Source organism: Octodon degus, unplaced genomic scaffold (genome assembly GCF_000260255.1).
Source record: "Octodon degus isolate 3935 unplaced genomic scaffold, OctDeg1.0 scaffold00037, whole genome shotgun sequence".
Lineage (NCBI taxonomy): Eukaryota > Metazoa > Chordata > Mammalia > Rodentia > Octodontidae > Octodon > Octodon degus.
In genome coordinates, this window is record NW_004524613.1 from 16,108,085 (window position 1) to 16,118,659 (window position 10,575).

Genomic DNA, 10,575 nt, shown 5'->3' on the forward strand with positions numbered 1-10,575 from the left:
AAGATTTATTTATTTGGGACAGGGTCTCACTATGCAGCTTGGACTCATAGCGACCTTCCCGTCTCAGTCTTCCCAGTGCTGGGATTAAAGGCATGACCACCACGCCTGGTTCAGTGGTAGGCATGGCGTGGGGTTGGTGCAGCATCAGCACAACATGGGGCACCAGAGATCAAACCTCTGTCCTTGAGTCTGCCGGGCAGGTGCTTACACCACTGAGCTATCTCCCCGGCCAGTGGGGGCAGTTTTGAGAGCAGAGTGATGAATCAGAAGCCTTATGATTAAAAAAAAAAAAAGTCTATCATGAAGTAAAGGTAAAGGGGAGATGACGAAGGCCTGCTTTGTACTTTCTCCTACCACACTGTACACTGGAAACTAGCAGGGCTCCTCCCTATCTTGCTCTGCATCTCCAGCACTAAACAGAAAGCTTACTCAATATTTGTAGAAAGTGTGTGAAACACTGAGGGTTTTTGAAGGCTAGGTTTAAGAGTCAACTCTCCTGAGAATAAAGCATTGGTAACGGTGCAAGTAATCCCGGGACTCGGGAGGTCACGGAGGCCTTCCTTCCCTGAAGCTTCCTCCACAGCCTTGAAGAGGGGGTAACTGTCAATGAAGACATATAGTTTGTTTTTTAAAAGACCTTTGCTGTGGTGGATCCCTAGGATTTATATGTGGCCTCTTCAGTCATTTAGTAAAGGTGAATCTCTTAGGGTTTTTTTTTTTTTTTTTTTTTTGAGACAGGGTCTCGTTATGCAGTGCAGTCTGGCCTTGAGCTCACTTTGCAGCCCTTGCAGTCTGGGCTGGTCTGATCCTCCCACCTCAGCATCCAGAGTGCTGGGATTACAGGCTTGTGCTACCACGCCTAGCTAAGCTTTTAATGGTAACGAACAGGCCGCTGTGGCATGAGTGCCACAGGTTCGCTACCACTTAAGAGAATTATTAAGTGCCCTGTTAAGATTGAAAAGGATTGGCTGAAAATCAATAAGGAAGAGCCATTTCTGGACTGCCAATGGGACTGACTTCACCCTCTAGCCTCATACAGATTACTTTCAGGTTGGGTTAGGGTCCAAAAACCCTTAGAATCTCTGAGCCTGCGAGTCGCCAACCTAACCAGGGACAATCCTCGCCCTAAAATCACCCAGCCCTTCTTGCCCCGGACCCAGCCCTTTTTTTTTTTTTTTTTGACTACCACTCCAGCTCCGCCCTTTCCTTTCCACCGCCTCCTCTCGCTCCCCCGCCCTATTTCCTTCCCCTTCGCCCGCCTCCTCCTAGCTCCCACGCTGCAGCCCTCCCCCGCACGCTGCAGCCCAGTCCTCGGCTCCTCTTCCTCCCTTCCGTCAGTGCCCCTCCCGCGCGGCTCGGGCAACCCCGTGCTTCGCTTGTCCAATGAGGAAACGGCGAGGGGCGGGGCGGGACTCGGGCCGGAGCGGAAGTGGTGGCCGGAGCGGAAGTGGAGCTGCGCCGCCGCCGCCGCCACTGATTCCGCAGCCCGAGTAGCTGCCGCCGCTGCCGCCACCGCTGCCTCCTGAGGAGTGGGCTTGGTAAGGAAGCGGTCGCCGCGCCCAGCTTTGTCGGAAGCACCTCTGCCCCCCTGCAGCCCTCGCACGGTGAGTGCGACGCGGGGCCCGCCCGCGGCCCCCAGGGGCCCGAGCTCGAAGCCCCTAGAGGGCGGCGGCCACGACAGCTGTCCCGTGGGTGGGTCCGGGTGTAGCTGTGCGTCCGCTCCGCGGTGCCGCGCGGCCGCTGGCAGCGCGCAGCCCGGCTTCGCGGCGGCCCCTCCCTGTTTCCGGGGCTGGGCCCTTCGCCTCCAGGAAGCCCGGGCCCTCCTGGCCGCCCGCGGCTCGTCCCCGCGGGCGGGTGCGGCCCCGAGCTGCGCTGGACCCCGTGCGGAGGCTCCCTTCGCTCCCCGGTGCCCGCCCCCGCGAGACCCCTCCCTTCGCCCGGGCCGCGAGGACCGGCCTGTCACCTCTGCTCTTTACCTTCTGGTTTCTAAAAATTGAAATAAAACTAAAGCCGGGCGGGTTCAGACGCGCGCGGATGCCCCTGTTGCACTCCGTGGATGAGTAAGGAGTTTAACCTTGGTAGACAGCGGTGGGGAGGGCCTCCCACCCCCACTTTTTGTAAAGCCATTTTATCACCGTTTACTGGTTTGGGAACCTGCTGGGACTCTAGATTCCCTGGAAAGGACAGAGTTGAGGTTTCCATCGAGAGATGGATTTGTTGGAATCGGTTCCTGAGTCAGGCTGGGAACTGCCAATATTTTTCGTGATATTTACCGTCATATAATGACGGAACCTTTTGTGTTCTCACCCAAAATTTCCCCATAGACGTGTTTTACGGTCTGAAATTCGCCTGGTAGCCTCTCCGGTGGTGGGGAAGGTACACCTTTGTCTATTGCAAATGGAGAACTTGCACGTAATGGGATTTTCAAAGGTGGCAGCATTGGTGAGACGGTTTGCCAGCCTTTCTGTAAAAATGCGTGTCTCTAGTCCTTGCTTTCAGTGCAGTTTTTCAGTGGTAAGGCAAGATAGCATCAGGCTCTGATTTCACTTGCCTTGTGTGGGAGATGGAATTTGGCAGATGATGTTATGAATATAGAAAATCAGCAGGCCCCAAGAGGCAGAAGAAGCCACCCATTCGGGACCCCTCCTGCTGCTCAGGAGCTACTGCTGTTCCCCATTCCTTTTCTCCAATAAATTTTCCTATTTTTTTTTTTATAAGAGCCAAAAAAGGTGAAACTTACAAGGATATAAAAATTTTCTGCTCAGTACACTGTCCTTATTGTTCATATGAACACATGGTTACTCAGCTTTTTACATTTTCCCGTTGGAAATTTATACTGTACATAATCAATATTATTTGGGTTTTAGTGAATTTCTTTTTTGATTGCTTTCTGTGCGTCCCATTTCCTACCCCGTTGTTTTAGCCCCCATTTTTCTTGGATCCATACCTTTAGCACATAGTGTGGTATGTGGAAAATCTTATTGGCTTTACTGAACCCAAGATAAAATTTTAAGCAGGGCCTTCAAAATGGAATCCAACAGAAATTGCTGAAGTATTTTCCTTGCGTCTGCCTAAGGAAAAAAACAATTCACCCGTCGTAGAGATGGAAGTCTTTATGAGGAATGAGGTGATTTGGCCTAAACCACACACCTAGTTTCACACTGAACATTCTCTTTGATCTGTATTAAGTATTTATGGACTGTTGGCCCCTGGAGTGTGGCTCCTATCCTGTAATCTTCTGTACCTTTCCCATCCACCGGTGCTTGTGCTATGTTGAAGCCATTTTAGAATTGGAGCTCTATAGATGAGGCAGGCAGCCTGTATAAAATCGGGCTGAACAAGTTCCCCTGCTACTAGTTCCCTAGGCGGGATCTCCAGAGAGCATGGCTGCTGTGAAAAGTGCGTTGTCCCCGCCTGGCTATGGGTTCAGGAACTGAGCACCAAAGTTGGAGTTGGCTAATTTGATTCAGTTCTTTACTGCAGTTATTTGCTAGTTAAATGTTCATCAGCATGCTAATCAGTCTCTAGACTTTAGTTACTCTGTCTCCACAGTTGTCATGAGGCCTGTTTATAAATGTGAGACATTAAACATAAGCTTTCCTGGGTGTGGTGGCACGGAGGCTGTAATCCCAGCACTGGTGAGGCTGAGGCAGGAGGATTGTTGCAAGTTCCAGCCCAGCCTGGGCTACAAAGTGAATTCGAGGCCAGCCTAAACTGCATAGCCAGACCCTGTTTCAAAAAAGACAATAAAATAAATAAGCTTTGATATTGTTTGGTAAGGCCCAACCTTACTTTTTGTACAAATGTTGCATTGAAAAATTAATGTATCTTATAACTTTTTTTTTCCATATAACAAATTTAGTCTTTCTGAGACATTTTCTTATCTTTGCGGTGCAAATGATAATGCACTGTTAGATGTTGTGACAAGTTGAATTAAAATAAGCATCTAGGATGTTTATTTTTGGTCTTTTTGAGACAGAGTCTCACTATGCAGTTCAGGCTGGCCTTGAGCTCAATTTGTAGCCTAGGCTGGTCTTGAACCTTGCAGTGATTCTCCTGCCTCAGCCTCCTGACTCTGGGATTGCAGGTGTGTGCCACCACGCCCACCAAGATTTTTAAAAAATTTAAAGCAATGAATTTATTCTTGTGGTGCTGGGGATTAAACCCAAATAGTCTATCCCTAAGCTACCTACCCAGTCTCTAAATTTAATTTTTTAACATACATAAAAACAAAATTATGCATATTATTAAGTCACATTAAAACACTTCTGTATCACCCTTGAATCCACGGCATTTGCCCTAAGATACGTCCTTAAACCTTTTTGATTTTCATTCTTTGAGACAAGGTCTTGCTTAAGTTGCCCAGACTGAATTAGAATTTGTGATTCTCCTGCTCCAGCCTCCCAGAGTGTTGGGATTATAGGTTTGTACCACCAAACCTGGTCTTGTTTTGCTTTTCTTTCTTTCTTTCTTTCTTTTTTTTTTTTTTTTTTTTATGAGACTGGATCTCACTATGTATACAAGACTGGCTTTAAACTTGGGATCCTTATGTTGTGACCTCCCAGTTGCTGGTATTGCAGGTGTGCATAACTGGCCATGTAGATACTGCTTTAGTCAAATTAAGCTCTGCTTACCTGCCAGTTATTATTTTGTCATGGTGAAAGTTCTAAGTTCTTCAAGGTTTCTGCATTATACAATGCGTAATTGTTATCTGTAGTTACCCTCCAGTGCAAAATGGCACAACTAAAACAGCTAATTTTTTTTAAAGATTTATTTGGTACAGGATCTCACTATACAGCTCACACTCATAGTGATCCTCCTGTCTCAATCTCCCCAGCATTCAGATTATAGGTGTGTGCCATCACGCCTGGCTTCAGTGGCTGGCATGTAGTAGTAAGGATTGAACCCAGGTCCTTGTACTTGCCAGGCAGGTGTTAGGCCACTGAGCTATCTCCCAGGCCTGAACATCAGATTCCTAACTAATTTAATATCCATTGGTCAATGTTTCTATAATTTTTAACAATTTTTTTTTTTACCATATGCATGTGTGTACACATATTTAGATTAGGCATAGCATATGTGGTATGTAGCATAGAAAAATCTGTGGAATGTATTTGTGATTTGTTCACCAGTTGGTGAAGTAGCATCAGAACAGCCAGTGAGAGGTAAGTACTATTAAGATCATTCTATGTGCAAGGAAACTGAATCCAGAGAATTTTTCTAAGGACACAGACACAGAGTAAGGTAAGTGCTAGAATCGGGAATCAAATCCAGGTGGCCAGGCTCTAAAGATGTAAAGATTTCTGCTTGTGATAGAACGGTCCATGAGAGCACCATTGATTCCTGATTTTCTTTGCGTGTGTCCTATTGAAGTAAGCAGGCTTAAAGTAGAATTCTAGCTAATTTTTTAGATAGGTAAAATGTTTATGGGGAGAGATTGGGTCCATTCTGGCCTCTGGGTGTTGGTTGTTACCAGGAAGCAAACTGTGAAAACTGCTTTTCTAGTATTTGCTTCATACTAAGGATAATATTCAGTAGTTATTTTGTGATACACAATCATCCTAGATTGTCCATCTAACACAGTTTGGTCATTATCATTGATTGTTTATCATACCATTTTTGTACTTTTTTCTGTATTTTGTTGGGGAGGAAATACATCTATAAGTTGAGAGGAAATTCCAGATTATTACTTTCTGTCATGCTGTCTGTTCTTTCAGTGGTATCAAGCACATGAGGCTGTTGGAGGAGGAATCAAAATTTCATTGTAAAGGCACTTCTGAGTTCCTTGATTTTTACATTTTTCTGGGGAGAGATAACAATTCACACTACTTGGAACAGGAAATTACAGTTAGATAAAGGAACTTTAAAATGAGAGGTAACTTGATCTCTGTGAATATGGCCTCAGTCATGTCATGATGGAAAAAGTTGACGCTGGAACTCAAGGGTATTTTTTTGAAGCCGAATGTCTAAGGAGGAAAAAAAAGACAAAAGTACTTTCTATTTCATAATGTATACTGAAAGCCAATCATACTACTTTCCCTTCTGAAATGTCTTCTGAACATTTTAAGAGGCAGTTAAGTGTTTTTAATACTTATAATGAGGTGAAAATAAGTAATAGCTTTATAACAATGTTATTCAAGAGATTAGGTTAGTTGGCCTTTTTTTAGTTTTTTTGGCAGAACTGGGGATTGAACTCAGGCCCTTGCCAGGGAAGGGTGTATTCCACTGAGCCATCTCCCTGGTCCCATGGAAGTTTAACTTTTTTTTTTTTTTTGGTGGAACCGGGGATTGAACTCAGGCCATTGCGTTTGCCCAGGAAGCGCTTATTCCACGTAGTCATCTCCCTGGCCCAGTTGGCCTTTTTAAAAAAAAATAAAAAATAAAAATTCTGGCCAGATCTTTATTATGTAACTTTCCTGTCCTGATTGTTTATTTCATTGTTTTCTCTGAGAGACTTAAGAGTTATTTCTGAATGGCCTTCACCAGGACAAACACATTTAAGGCAAAATAGCTATGAGCCCCATCCATTATTATTGTTTGCTGGTAGATACATAGCCTTACCTTAAAGCTTCTTTGACAGTTTAATGAGTTTTTGGCAATACTGTAACTTCACTGTAATAATCTTGCATGATTCTTTTTTTGCGGTACTGGGGATTGAACTCAGGCCCCTGCGCTTGCCAGGGAAGTGCATATTCCACTGAGACATCTCCCCAACCCTCTTGCATGATTCTTCAAGAAAACTGAGAATTCTAGCTTTTGCTTGAGGAAGAACTGTGAATTGTAGCTGATCTTTAGGAGGACTGTGATGCACTGAGGAAAGATTCTACCTGTGCCATAGATAGCTGTGTGGCCCTGAGCATGTCACCTCTAAAAAGGGGGATGGTGTCACTTATTTCATATACAGTATTTAGGATTGCTCTGTTCAGTTAAGCAGACCGTATGAAATATTTTGGCATTTATTAAGCCTGGTAGCCAGTTTAGCTTTCTGTTGTATAGGTAACTGATTATAGAGGAGATGGAGAATTTGAATGAAGCAGATGGATGAAAATATTTTAAGGACTTACCAAAACACTGAATCTATAAATATCATGAAAAATTCTAGTCAGAAAGATGTAGCAGGGCATAGGGGCACATGCCTTTAATCCCAGCACGCGGGAGGCTGAGGCAGAAAGATTGTTGGGAGTTTGAGACCAGCCTGGATGACAAAGGGAGCTCAAGGCCAGCCTGAGCTGCATAATGAAGACCTTGTCTCAAAAAGACAAAAAAAAGTGTCCGGTTATCTTTTGGTTAGAGCTGAAACAGCTTTTCACAAAGGCCCTGAGACCACACATGCAGTCAGTATTTTAAAATTACCCATCTTTTCACATGAAAAATAGCAACTTGCTGACTTCTTTTAAAAAATACATCAGTTGAGCAAATGCTTGGTATTCAGTGTGGTAGGCATTGTGCTACACATTGAGTGTCTGAGGATGAAAAGTGTAGTTGGAGGGCTGGGGAGACAGCTTGGCTAAGCGCCTGCCTTGCAAGCATAAGTACCTGGGTTTGATCCCTGGTACCATACACAGTGCCGGCCCCTGAACTGGGCATGATAGTGCATACCTGTAATCCCAGTGCTGCGGAAGCTAAGACAGGAGGATCACTATAAGTCTGAGCTGCAGCCAACAAAGACATTTACAGTAAACTATAATAAATACTGTTTTAGGAAAAAAAAAAAAGAGGCATATGTAGAGTGATTATACTTTTCTTATAGAAGTTCTCTAAAAATGAGGTGTATAATAAGAGTCCATTCATTGACCATTTGTTTGTTAACTTGTATGTACAGGGTACCTTGGCTGCTCCTTGTTTGAGTGCTTACAGGGTCTAGAGACTGTTAAATATTTTGGATCAAAAGTAGATTTATGGGCTGGTGAGATGGCTCAGTGGTCTAAAGCACCTACTTAGAACAAACTTAAGCCAATCAATGTACAGGGACCGCAGTTCAGTCCCCCAGCACCACATGCCAGCCAGCCCCGCCCCCTGGTGGGCTGAGCAGGCCACACACAAAATAAATAAATTAAAAAAAAAAAAAGAATCTTTAAAAGTAGATTTATTTTACAAAAACCCTATTAAATAGATTTGCCTATTTTGTGGATGAGAACACTGAGACTCAGAAGTCAAGTAAACCTTGAAATTGGTACCATTACCATATTGTTTTTTTAGACACAGTTAGCATTTATCTTTAGCACCTGATCTGAAAGAGTGATGAGGTTTTGAAATAGCTGTGCAGTTTCCCTTTACAAGTCATTATTCACTGGCCATAAATCTAGTTATTTTGTACTTCAGATATGCTGTTTCTAATAAAGAACCTGCAAATATTTGAATGAAATTAAGTTTATTACAGGACTCTAAATTTTGTGTGTAGAATGGCATACATTTTTAGAGTAGGTGTTTTTCAGTGAGTAGTTTTCTTTGAGAGCCAGGAGTACTTAACTTTTTCTGGGTAACACCCACTAACCAACTGTTCTGACTTTCCCGTCCCTCCGGCAGTAGCTTGGCATATTTTTCCTTCAGAATAACTTCAGAGTGATAGCTTCTACTTTCTGGTGCTGGGAATGCTTTGGAATGGTACATCTGTGAATGCTGTTCACAATTAGCAGTTTTCATCCCATTGAAACTTTGGTTTTTTGATACGAAGTCTTGCTATGTGCAGGTTGACCTAGAACCCATAATCGTGTCTCAGCTTTTTGTGTTGGAATTACTGTGTAAGTGAGTGCCACCTTGTTTGGACCAGTGAATCCTTTGACCCTAGATTTTTAAGCTATTCCTATTGGCTTCCTCTTTAATAATTATTCTTATTTCTTTATCTGCTTTCACCTTTGCAGTCTTTGTTGTCTAAAACCACAAATGTGCTTTCTTCATGCATCTATTTTTCTTATTACCATCTGGAGTTCCCTTTTTCTGTCCTACACACAGCTGTACCACCCTATGATAGGAATAAGGGCCCATATTCTTTTCAGTTCAGCCTCTTATATTCTAGCTGATTATTTTTTCTAAGGAGTCTTGTAACCCTTAGATACATACCATCTTCTTTTGTTCTGTCATTATTTATGATTTCAGCTTTCCAAGGGGAAGACTGTACTACTTGTGTTTCTTTTGTACTCCGCAGTGAATAATCTAGGAAATTCTTGGAGATACTGGTAATATGTTCATTTCACAGTTATTTCAATTCACCTTGGATTATATGCATTACATTTTTGTAAAGCAGCTTAAAAGTAAGAATATTTGCCTGTCAGCCTTTATTCTGACCAGTAATACTGTGTAGGCCAGTGATGGCAAAACTATTTTAAGAGTTTCCAGTGATACATACTGCCACATGTGCCATGGCCATTTTATTCTTTTCTTCTTTAATACTGGGGTTTTGGATCCAAAACTTTTTTTAAAGGATCCACAACTTTTACACTGAGCTACCTCTGTTTTGAGGCAGGGCCTCATTCAGTCACTAAGTTATTTGGACTGGGCTTGAACTTTAGATTTCTCCTGTCTCAGCTTCCCAGAGTTCGGGGATTACCCATCTCTTCCACTATACCAGACCTGTATCATCTTATCTGATAGCTACTAACGTCTACTAACATTGAGAAAATACATTCAGAAAAGTTATACTATGAAAATATGGGGAGAAATTACTTAGTTTTTATAGTATACACAGCTTTGCTGAAAACAGATCCCACTATGTTTTATAGAAAGCTTGTAATTCCTAACATGTGATAGATAATGGAATCCTTTTAAATTTTTAATACAGGGGCCAGGGAGATGGCTCAGTGGAATAAGTGCTTCCCTGGCAAGCGCAAGGGCCTGAGTTCAATCCCCAGTTCCACCAAGAAAAAGAATAAAAATAAATTTCTAATACATTATTAAATTCAAATAAAGCTTACTATTTTAGAACAAACATGCTCTTTTACTTGAAAACAAAATATAGCTGAAAGTTAATGCCTTTGAAGGCTGTAGCTGTTTTTAACTGTTTTCTTCCTTTGCAGTGTTTTTTAGATGGCTAGATGACTAGCTGAAAGGATGGATGGGTGGGTGGATGGCTGGATGGATGATAGATAAATAGGTTAGTGATGGATAGTCGTGTACTTTTCCTTCTTGGGTGTCTGCCCTGGCTTCTGGGAAATGATTTCTTGGAATTTTGAACCTGACTATCCAACTATTCCTTAGGCAGAAAATTGAAGAGAGGCTGGGATGATTATTGTTTCAGCGTTTATTGTCTGAGTTAGGACTTTTTTTTAAAGAAAATTATATTATTTTTGTGGATTATTTTTGATAGCTATTTTTCTCTGCACTAGTGACTTTTTTAAAAAAAAATTATGTATTTAGTGCAGGGTCTACAGGGTGTCACTACACAGATTGGACTCCTAATAATCTTCCAGTTTTCAGCCTCCCAAGCGCTGGGATTTATAGGCAAGCACCACCATGCCCGGTCTCAATGGCCGTCTCAGTCACTGTCTCAGTGCTCCCCAGGGGCGAGGCCAGCATGCACCAGGGATTTACACCCTCCCTCCCCCCCAACCACACCACAGTCTCTTTGTCTGCGTAAGC

The 10,575-nt window shown here is 43.1% G+C and overlaps 1 protein-coding gene across 1 annotated transcript in view; it reads left to right on the forward strand.

Moving 5' to 3' along the window:
- Positions 1 to 1,412: 1,412 nt before the first annotated feature.
- Ywhab (tyrosine 3-monooxygenase/tryptophan 5-monooxygenase activation protein beta) overlaps positions 1,413 to 10,575 on the forward strand; it is a gene marked incomplete at its 3' end in the record, with an annotated part of 22,947 nt that continues 13,784 nt past the window's right edge. Inside the window, exon 1 of the mRNA XM_023714966.1 lies at positions 1,413 to 1,604. The remainder of the gene's footprint in view (positions 1,605 to 10,575) is intronic.